This window comes from Parus major, chromosome 12 (genome assembly GCF_001522545.3).
Source record: "Parus major isolate Abel chromosome 12, Parus_major1.1, whole genome shotgun sequence".
Lineage (NCBI taxonomy): Eukaryota > Metazoa > Chordata > Aves > Passeriformes > Paridae > Parus > Parus major.
In genome coordinates, this window is record NC_031781.1 from 5,570,681 (window position 1) to 5,581,565 (window position 10,885).

At 52.0% G+C, this 10,885-nt stretch overlaps 1 protein-coding gene across 1 annotated transcript in view; it reads right to left on the bottom strand.

Moving 5' to 3' along the window:
- Positions 1-261, bottom strand: part of RPL29 (ribosomal protein L29) — a 2,901-nt gene extending 2,640 nt beyond the window's left edge. The window contains exon 1 of the mRNA XM_015641210.3: positions 137-261. The gene's annotated coding sequence lies outside the window, so the exon portion shown is untranslated. The remainder of the gene's footprint in view (positions 1-136) is intronic.
- Positions 262-10,885: the final 10,624 nt, after the last annotated feature.

The following is a 10,885-nucleotide window of genomic DNA, read 5'->3' on the forward strand; positions in this document are numbered from 1 at the left end:
CTATGGCCCCGCTCCGACAGCCCCGAGCCCCGGCTATGGCCCCGCTCCGACAGCCCCGAGCCCCGGCTATGGCCCCGCTCCGACAGCCCCGAGCCGGCCTGCGGATGATGGCGGATGGTGGCGGGGCCGCCCTTACCGGAGCCGCGCTCGTCTCCACCGCCTCTGGACCGGAAAAGAGGGGACACCGCGGGGGCAGCCGGGAATCGGGGCCGGACCGGAACCCCACGTCCTGTAGTTCCGCCCGGCAGTTTCCCCGTTGTTTTCCCGCAGCGCCGCTCTTTGCTCGCACCGCCCCGGCTCCCGCGGCCGCCGCTCCCGCTCCGTGAGGGAGCTGAGGCCGCACTGCTCCCGCCCCGGGAAGGCCCCGCCGCGGCAGGGCCCGCAACACCCAGCGACGTGGCGGACCCGGTCCCTCAGCGACGCGGTTCCCCCAGCAACACGGTCCCCACCAACACGGTCCCCCCACTTAACGTGCCCCCCGACCATGGCTTCTGCCGGCCGGGGCGAGGGAGCCGAGAGCCGAGGCCGCCCTGCCCGGGGCTCTGCCCGGGGCCCTGCCCGGGGCCCTGCCCGGCCGCCGCGGGAGCCTGAGGCCCTCGGCCCCATCGGAGTCCGGGCGCGGTTTGTCTGCGCGTTCCGCCGCGCTCGGGCAGTACAGTCACACACAGGCAATGCTCCTCAGCACAGGTTCGTCCAGTGCCGTGCAGCTTTGTTTGTGTGAAGAGGCTCGAACTGCTCTGATTGCTTTCAGACAGTGGATCTGGATGTGCCGCCTCGGTGATCCCCAAAACCCCCCATGCTCAGCAAAGATGTGGCACAGTGCAGGGGTTTGTGCCGTGTTCTGACCATGCTGGCCATGCTGAGGCTAAAGTTTCAGTCCTGCAAAAGATACGGACTGAGACTTAGGTATTTTAGTATATGAAAGATACTAAAATGATGACAACGATGGGAAAATTTCCTTGTGGAAAGGGTAGACCTTGCAATGGTTTGCCCAGCATGGTGGAGGAGCCACTGTCCCTGGAGGTGTTCAAGGAAAGACTGGATTTGTGGTTATGGGTTGAAACATCTCCCATGGTGAAGTGTCACAGGAATAAAGAACCAAAGACCAAGCTTGCCCAAGCCCCTTGGGTTGTGTCTGTTGACCAATTGTAGAATTTCTGGCTAAGGCTGCTGTCATTTGAAATGGGAACCTCTGAAAAACGAGCAGAAAAGGCTCAGGCTCTTCTGTGTTGTGGGAACATACTGCAATCTTTTTATGGCATTGCCTGTATTTTACAATGAGAGGAACAAGTGAATTGCTTAAAGTAACACAGACTGAAAAAAACGGCCTAGAGACTATTTATTCTTGTGGTCAGTACAGAGAGTGAACTGGACATTTTTTTTTCAGCGGCTGATTGCTTGCAGAGCAATTGCTACTCTGCCTCAAGTTCAGATACCAATAAACAAAGTCTTCCTATTATAAAAACAGGGGAAAATAGATTATCCTTGGTAGCTGGGCAATGCTGATGAGAGTGAAATGAAAATATGCAGGAAAAAGAAAGTTGATGCAATTTAATTTCAATATTTCTCTTATTTTGAGCAAGACCCAAGATGCAAAGTGTGTTTGGCTTCACTTCCCAGTCCCATCCCCATTCTAGGTGGCTGTTGTGTAAAAATAGATGAAAATAGCAATATTCTTTTACTGGCACTTTGCAGCTGGAATATGAAGGTCTGCTCAAAATCCTCTTTGATATGCAAACATCTGACTTGATTTTTTAAAAATTCCTTCCACTGTAGTGAGCTGCAGTCTTCAAATATTTGTACATCACTGTGACCTGCTAATTGCAGCCAACAGTAGAGAGAAACCCTGACTTGCCTGATAACACAAAGAGCCAAGCTCAGTGGAAGACAGAACTCAATCCCAGAGGTGTGTTTGCCTCCTTTGTATTTCAAAAGGCAGAAAGGCTGCCAGCCCCCTTAGCTTGGACATTAGATAATGAAAACTCTTGATCTTTTTAACTAATTTCTGAGCCTTCCTCCGCAAGAAGAAACAGAAGAGTTTACTTCAGGGCTCTATCTACCTTTTCCAAGTTTTTTGAGGGTCTTGCTGCAATTACTGCTGTTGGAGTTCCCTGGGAGTCTTTCCCAGCTACTGCTAGCCCACTCAGATAAGCAGTCAGACAGGTGGGGATTAGAGAAGCTGTGCTTAATGCCCAGGTGATTGCAAGATCCATAAGCCAAATTATTAAAATAAAACCGTGGAAGAAGATTCAGTTCATGGGGCTGAGCATAACATATTTAGGGTAGTTTGTAAATCACTGCAAACCAATGCAGAGTATGAGGTGAAAAGGATGATCCAAGGCAGGATCAGGGCCTGTGTACACTGCTGAGTGATCAAGCCCCCTTGAACTTCTCCCGTGCCCTGATGAGCTGCTGTGCCTCTAATTATGGTGTTACTGAGGATGATTGGCCAGTTCAAAACCTTTAGTCATGCTTCTAGTGATTACAGACTTAATTAGTGCATGTTAGCCCAAGTGTCCTCTATTAAAAGAGCTGTTAAATTAAATAGGATATTAATTACTCCAGCTGCAAAACAGTTATGAAAAAATTATAACATAAAAATCTCACAGTGCCTTTGACAACTGTATCTCGGTCACTGTCCTTGCATCATGGACACTTATGCTGATTGATCTCTGTCAGGTTTGTCACGGTTTTCATGCTGACACATTTCAGCAGCCTCCTCTAACCTACCTCCTCCCTCCCTGTGAGGTGACTTTGACTTGGGGTAAAGAATTACCGTGGCTGCCCCATTCAGTCATGCCAGGGACTGTCCATTGTCCAGCATGGACAATGCCACAGCTGAGACAGGATGAGTTTTACCAGGGCTTCAACAGAGGCTGGGGCTGGTCATTTCCTAAAACATGAAGAAATTTCCTCATCATTTTCACAGGAAGAAGACAAGGAAAGGCCATGTTCATGTAGGATGGACACAGTGTGACAGCACAGCTCCCCAGCGCCCTGAACACAAAACCAGTGACAAGCACGTTCAGGTGTTGATCAGGAGTCCAGCTGACTTTGCTTGGACAGACTGCAGGGCACCCCTAAAAACTGCTCCCTCGTGGGAGCCTATCAGGCAGTGGGGAGAGTTCAGGGGTGCTTTTGGCTATCCCTCATGGCTCACACAGGATTTCAACCCTGGGCTGCTCCCAGGGCAGCTCAGGCACTTCACCCATCCCCAGCCATTCCCACCTCACTCTGCAGACACCACTGAAGTGCAGCTGTAGCATGCAGGGCTGTGCCTCATCAGGGAGAGCACCCTGTGGGATATGGCCACCTTCATCACCCTCCCTCACCCCAGCAAGCAGAGCCAGGACTGGGCTGTCTGGCAGGTCCTCGAGAGGTCCCTACTCTGGCAGGTGCCGGTGGCTTTGGGGCGATTTTAGGGCTGTTCCCAGCCTGTGAGCAAACAGGCTGTGCTGTAAAGCCGAGTGGTGCTGGAGCAGAGCGAGGGCGATGGATGGACAGTCCCCGGGGACAAACGGCCGATACGCATCCGGAGAAGCCAGGAACAACGGGGCATGGAGGCACTAGAGGGAGCCTGAGCATAACAGATCCTGCTCTGGCTCAAAGTGGGAGAATTAGTCCCACTCAGGGAGAAGGGGCATCACCAGCCAGTAACAGCAAGTTTCACACAGCAGGTTCCCCCATGACCTGGCATCCTACCTGGCTGTGCCTTTTTTTCCCCTGACAGCTGTTATAATTTCTTTGAAGGCATAAAGAAAGAGTTTCATTGATGGAAAGTGCCAGTCTGCCAGCGGAGAGACAGCTGGCTCTGAGCACTTGGGATAGGAGGTGGGAAAAATCACTGGCAACTGGTGGCAATTGTCAGATGGGAAGGTTCAGGGGGAAAGGAATTCTTGCAAGCCAATGGAGAGCAGAAGTGCTGATCCACAGCTGCAGATATCCCTATGGGAAGGGGAGCTGTCACAGCGCAGCCTTGCAAGTGCTCCAGAGCTGATGGCAGGGACATAGGAACAGTAGCTGAGGTTTGTGTCCTCCACTGGTGCACTCCAGTTAGCAACAGTTAGGAGAGCTGAGGCTCCAGAAGAGGCTGGAGACCTGCAATCTTTTATTTTATTTTTGGATGTATCTGTTCCCAGTGCATCAGAAAAGTGCATCTTTTACAATGTTTGCAAGGGGCCAAAATTCGCTTTTAACAGGGTACTCAGGTTCAGCTCAATAGAAATCAGAGGAGATGAGAGCAGGGACCAGAAACAAATCCTCCATCACCCCTGGCTGTTGTTGGAGGCTTTCATTCTCCCCTCAGATCAGCCCAGACCCTCCATACATATTGCACAAGTGTGTTTTTGTAAGCAGCTTCCTACCATGAAGGCAGGAGGAAAAATCAGGCAGCAGCCTGCAATGCAGCCCTGACCTTTCTCTCCAGGACTGCCACCTCCTCCCACTCTCCCCGGAGCTGGCACTACTAACAACTGGTTTCCTCTTGTTATTTTTCCACCTCCACTCCTTCCTCCAGAGGGGAGGCTGTGCTGGTGGCCCACGTACCGGTGACTCACAGGCTGGGACCTGTGAGGAGCCAGCTAAGCCTGGCCAAACTTAGAAACATCTCATTTTCCATTGCCTACACCCTGGATGCTGCTTCTGGCTGGGTTCATCACTGGAGATCATCTCCAGCTACCTGTGGGGTTTGGGAGGACCAGCAGGAGTTGGGCTGAGATGGAGCAGCCCTTGATGCAGATAAATTCCACCTTGTGGAATCTGGTCAGTGTTTATCCAACTTGCTTATAGCTGACAGCCACGAGATGTTCTGAACATCAAAGAGGGCTTTTCATGCTTGGGAAACGCATAAATAAAGACATATATACAGGACTGCATGGCTGTTCCATTTTTCTGGAAGCATTTGAATCATTTGAGGGGAGCTTAGGGGTTTAAAAGCTGATTCTCCATCTGTGTCAATCAGCCTGGTCCATCTGCTGGATGTCCTCAAATCAACAGATGACAACTGCAATCACATAACCGAGCCCGGGGCACCTGCAAGGTGGGGAGCGATGGCTTGCAAAGGTGAATGTGCTGCCGCGGTTGGAAGCTGGGAATGGGAAATGGCTGGGTGATGACCGGGCTGGCAGCATGGAGCAGGCAGAGCAGGGAGATGCAGCTCCTGGGCAGCTGCATCCCGTGGAGCACGACCCTGCAGCTCGGTGCGGGGGACAGCGCCAGGGAGGGAGCAGCCACGTGTGCGCAGCCCACGCTTAGTGCTTTAATGGGATTTTCCAGAACACTTTTCTTTTTGCCCCAGTAACGGAAAAGGAAGCTCGCCTGCCGCTTCCGAAGGATGGGGTGAGCGTGTGCAGGCGACGTGACACCTGCTCAAGCCGCACTTCCCGAGAGCCCGGCTGTTCCCAAGGAGGGAGCGGACCCGCAGGCACAGCGTGCACCGAGCAGCTGATCGCTGCGGGGAGGAGGCACACGGAGGCGGCTGGGAGAAACGGAGAGGGCTGACCTAAATAGATGCTCAGCTAATTTATTCATTTCTCTGCTTTATTATTTAACACAACTTCGAAACAGCTCAGGACTTCTGGTTCCTCTCAGCTTTGCTGCTGACGTTGGGATGGGGTTATTTTTCACCTGATTTTGCTGGCTTGCTCAGCACCCCTCTCTCCCAGCAGGCAGGCCAGGCACACCATGGGAAAGCTCCAAAACAACCGCTTTCTACACCGGAGCACAGAAAGGACTTTTTTTAAGTTATTTTGAGCTTTTGCTTCACCTCCTGCCTAAGAAGCTGTTCGAATTTTGGCCTGCTTTATGCATTGCTAATAAGGAGATTTATCTCCAACTTAGCTGGCTGAGGAGGGGATTGGTGGGTTCATGCAGCACGAGGCAGCCTTCAGCCTCCACCGACATCTTCCTCCAGGCAGGCTGCCAAAGGCAGCCCCAGGCTCTGCAGCACAGGGGCTTTCAAGGATAAACCTGGAGCCTGTCTTGCTTCCAGCCAGCCTCTTCTCTGCTCGAATCCTAGCAATCCCCTGAAACACTGTCCAGGAGAAACTTATTACCAGAAGGACACGGAGCCCCAGCTGCTGGAAGAGCTGTTCAGGTTGCTGTTCACCCCACGAGCTGCACGTGTCCTCTGCGAGCCCACGTCACGTTTTAGCACTGCTGAGCTTCAACAGCCACGAGCTGGGGGAAAGAAATTGATGCTGTTGGTGCAGGTTGCCTGAACCCCTGCACCATTTCTGCGCAGGCACGAGGGACACGGGCAGAGCTGCTCCATGTGAAGTGACTGCTTCCCAGGATTCAAATCATACAGCAGCCAGCTTGTGCCAAGCAGGGCCCTTTAATTTTTCATTACAGTTTGTCACTTGATGTATGAATTTAGGCCAGTGTTGTATACAGTTACCCAGCCCCTCTGTTATGATTTTTAAACTGGATTATGCGTGGACCTGCTTGATTCCTTACAGATTTCTGAGCAGTAAAACGAGCCCTGTGCTGTTTAGCTCTGCAGCAGGGGCATCTCAGCTCACCCGCCTTCACACTGCTGGAGAGTTTGAGGATGTTGCTGGGAGTGGGATAGTGCAAAATAGCACAAATGAAGCAGTTAAGGAGGCTGCAAGTTAAAGTCTTCCAAACCAGCAGGCACCAAAGGGAAACAGTTGGGCGTGGGGCTGTGAAAGTAGGTGCTGCTTCCCTGGCACAGGGAGTCAGCTCCTTCTCCTGCCTTCACTGCTTGAGCTGGGGCAGTGTGAATCCTGGGCAGGGTCCTGTGCTGGCAACCCACAGAGTGTGCAGCCTGGCCTGGGTCAGGCTTTGATTTGAAGGGCTTTGTGGTAGTTGTTTTTGATATAAAGCGATACTTTGGTCCGAGAGCCTTGAAAGGCCAAAAAGAATGAACACGGAAAGGACGGAGGCAGTCCAAGTTTCTCTTCCCTTCCCTATACCCTGGACTGGATTTGGTGGATGATGCCCCAGATTGCCTAGTGAGGGCAGAAGGGCCCTACATCCCACACCCTCTGGGGCCTGGGCTTTTGTTCCTTGGCACCTAAATTGCACAGGGCTGAGTAGGATGGAGTTAAGGGTAACTGGGTGTCACATTGGAATTTGGAATCCTTCATGTGTACACTCCATGTGTACAGTTTCTGCCATGCAAAAGAGGGGAAAGCCCCTTAATGACCCAGAGTGGGCAGCAGGCGTGAGGTGAGGGCTCCGCTGTGGCTGCCAGCTCGCCTTTATCTGCACAGAGAGGATTATTGGGAAGCCATGTTGACAAATGCTGTGGCTAAAAAGGAAAACGAACTTCCTCACAAAGATGGTTTCTTTGTGCAAAGTGGAGAGAGAATAAAGAAGGTGCCAAAAAAGCTGACATTAAACCCGCTGCTTACCTGCACTTCATCCGATACCATGATTGAAAACTCTCATTTGCAGCAACATAATCCAAGATGTTCTTTCTGCAAAGCAAAAAATGTAGGTTATTGCTCAAGCAGAGCTGAGAAGGGATAAAGAGACAAGCAGGGCCTGATCCTGCCAGGTTCTGTGTGTTCTGCCCTCTGAGCAGGGTTAAAACCCTGGCTAGAAGCCTGATTTGGGAGTTTTGGAAAGAACTTGCGCACAATCCCTTTCCAAACCTTTAGGAAAGGGCTTCCCTTGTTGCAGAGGCAGGGTTGGAGGCAGAGCATGGGGCTCCCAGCCCTGCCTTCAGCTCCTGCCCCTCTAACCCCAGGACCTGGCGGCAAGGAACACAAACCAGCAATCCTCAGCACTCTCGTAGCACATCACAAAGTACTTGGTTGGGAGAGAACTAATGACCCTCCACAAAAGCAGGACTGCCCTTTCCCACCCCTTCCCGCTTTCTTTTGGATGCATTACCTGCTCCAGCCACTGGGTCATCCCACCTTTCCCGGGATGCAGAGATGCTGCACACAGGCTTTACTCAGCAGCAGTAAAATCCTCCCCTCTGCAGCACCGAGCAGATCTTGTGCTATTTCTTTCCCTGCCTTTAGCTGAGCAGAAATCCACTTGGATGTGTCTGCTGATTGATTTTAGCAATGGTTCTGTGCCAGGATCTTTTCAGAAGGCCTTGCTAATTAAGAAATCCTGTCCCCATTGAAACCACTAATGCAAACACTTGTTGGTGTTCTCCTTGCACTTTTTTGGGGCCCACTACAGCCACCCCGTCTCTCTTGGAGGGCTGCTTCTTATCCTGGGTGGCAGCAACAGAAGGTTCCACAAACACTGTCCCTGGATATTAAAGACATGAAATACTGAGCTGCCCTTCCACAAAATCAGTGCTGAGAAATGACTGACACCGTCCTTTTTACATAATTCAAATGAAAACCTAATTGCACCATGGCTGGAGGGGAAGGGACTGGGATTGGCAAACAGGTTTGGTGCAGAGTTCTCATTTCCCACCAAGGAACAGTGCTGTGCAGGCCACCACTGGGGCAGTGCCTGGGACACCTGACTGCTTTAAATAGTGCCCAACCTGATCTGGAAATGGTGCTCAGAGACACTGACTTCAGCCTGATACCAGCTGATACCCTATGACAAAATGGGCTTCATTAGGAAAATAATACGGGCTGTGGCAACACTTCCATTAGCCCTACGGACATCCCACCCCTGACAGCCGAGTACCAGAATAACCGAGCTGCTCCACAGGACTGCCAGTGAAGGAGAAGCACAGCCCACCCCTCTCATATCAGACCCATCTCACTTGTGTTAGGGATGGTCTGATTTATTATTTGACTTGCATTAAAACACATTTCCTTGCACAGAAGTTTTACTCAGGCTTTTCAAACACTTCATGAACCCAAATAAATCCTTAGGAAGTCTCTGGCAGGTGGACACCTTCAAATATCCTTGGCACTCAGCAAATCTGATACATCCAGGAGGGATGGGGAGGGCAGAGTGCCCAGCTAAGATCTGGAGGCAGGTGAACTTCAAGCATTTTTCACTAAAGCTCCACAACTGTAGCCTCATTCAAGTGTTTTAGCCTCAGACATCAAGCCACACTGACATGTAGTCAGGTAGAGGATGCAGGACAGACCTCAGGAGTCCTTACTCTCTCCAGACATGTAGAAGATCTCTCTTTCCCCCCCTAGTCTGCGTCATCGTGCTGCCACCTCTTCAATTGCTGCAGAATCCTGAAAAATTAACAGCTAAAGGTTTTTCTTGCCTGCTCTGGCCACCTGAAACAACCTTCTGTTCAGATGGAAGCACTGAAGTGTTTCTTAAAACAGCTCTTCCTCCTGTCATTAAATATTGAAGAGAGCAGCACCAGGGGAAACCATGAGCTTTTATGGAGGCAGGATGGCACAGTGCTGGGAACCACGCGGAGCCCGATTTAAATAGTAATGAGATGGCAGCACAGCTCGGATTTATCCTCCCATTGCCCCCCCTCGCTGCGCTCCCCCCGCAGCATCCCCGGCACCGCATCCCCGGCACCGCATCCCCGGCACCGCATCCCCGGCACCGCATCCCTGGCATGACATCCCCGGTACCCCATCCCTGGCATGACATCCCCGGTACCCCATCCCTGGCATGACATCCCCGGCCCGCCGATGCGGGTGCGTGGGGTGGGCTGGCTGGGATGAGATCGTGCTCTGCCAGGCCGTCCCGGGTTGCAGATCTGCTGAATGGAATCTTAATGACCTGGGAACAAAGTGCTTGTCAGGAGCGATGGGAACACAGCGGTGTCCGAGCACCGGCCGTGGCGGGGTGGGAACCGAGCGTGGAGCAGCCGTGGCTGCCGAGGGTCGTCCCTTCCAGCTCCTTTGCCTCTCCACCACCACCTTCCCTGCTCTGCCTTATTTTGGGGGAGTGGAGGGGGACAGAGGGAGGGTGTCTCCGCGCTCTGCAGTTGCTGTAGCAACTGCGGTGTCTCTGGCGGCAGAGCACACGTTTCTTGCAGCCAGCCCGAGTGTGAGCTGCTGAACTGAAAGCAGATTGATTTTTTTTTTTTTCCCCTGCTAGAAAAAAGTCCCCCTCTGCCCTCCTCGCTCCCAGCATGCAGAGCCCAGGAGGGCTAAAGACAGCACCTGGGCACCAGCCCAGTGCTGAGCTGCAGGGATGCTGCCGCGTCTGCCTGCTCCCGGGAAATCTGCACATGACTCAAAGCCTCAGCACCTTCTTGAAACCCTTTTCTGATCCCCCTCGGCTCCTTGGCAAGGACAAGATGCCTTTCCCTAATCCAGGCTCCAAGGCAGGGTGGGTTGCTGCAGCCATCCAGGCTCATCCCTGGGGCAACTCAGACCTGAATTCATTTCCACATGAAACAGAGCATCTGCTTTGGTGGAGAGGGACCAGTCGTGATCAAGACATTCTCAGAAGAGGAGGATCAGCATAAGCTTTGCTAAGTTACTTCCCTGGGTAATGATTTTTAAATAATAGAGCCTTTATCACGGGCTGCATTCATTTGGTGCCCATTTCCCACTACCTGATAAGACTTTGCCTCCTAAATCCCGTTACTCCCTCATTTCCATCACCTTTGCACATCACAAGCTCTGACCTGCTTTCCCTTCATTTTCTCTCTGAGAAACCAGAGAAACAGTTTCTTGTGCCAGCTCTTAGAATGTGCTGGTGCCTCTTCTCTGAGCCTCAGCCCCCTGGCCATTGCACTGGTGTTTGATCCTGAGGCACGTTGCTCCAGTGTCCCACCATTGTGTCAGGACCATCCTTTGTTCACTGCAGGAATCCATTCAGAGCCCATCAGCCTGGTTTGGGTTCTACTCTGTATATGTGACATCTCTTTTTCCTTCACCACTGACTTTATATTCATTTCAAATAAAGCATATCTTGCTGGCCAACACACATCCACCAGTTCCCACCAGCAGGTAGCTGCAGAGGAAGACAAAGCAAACAAAGTTTACTGCTAAGGGTTCTGTTTTGCTCATCC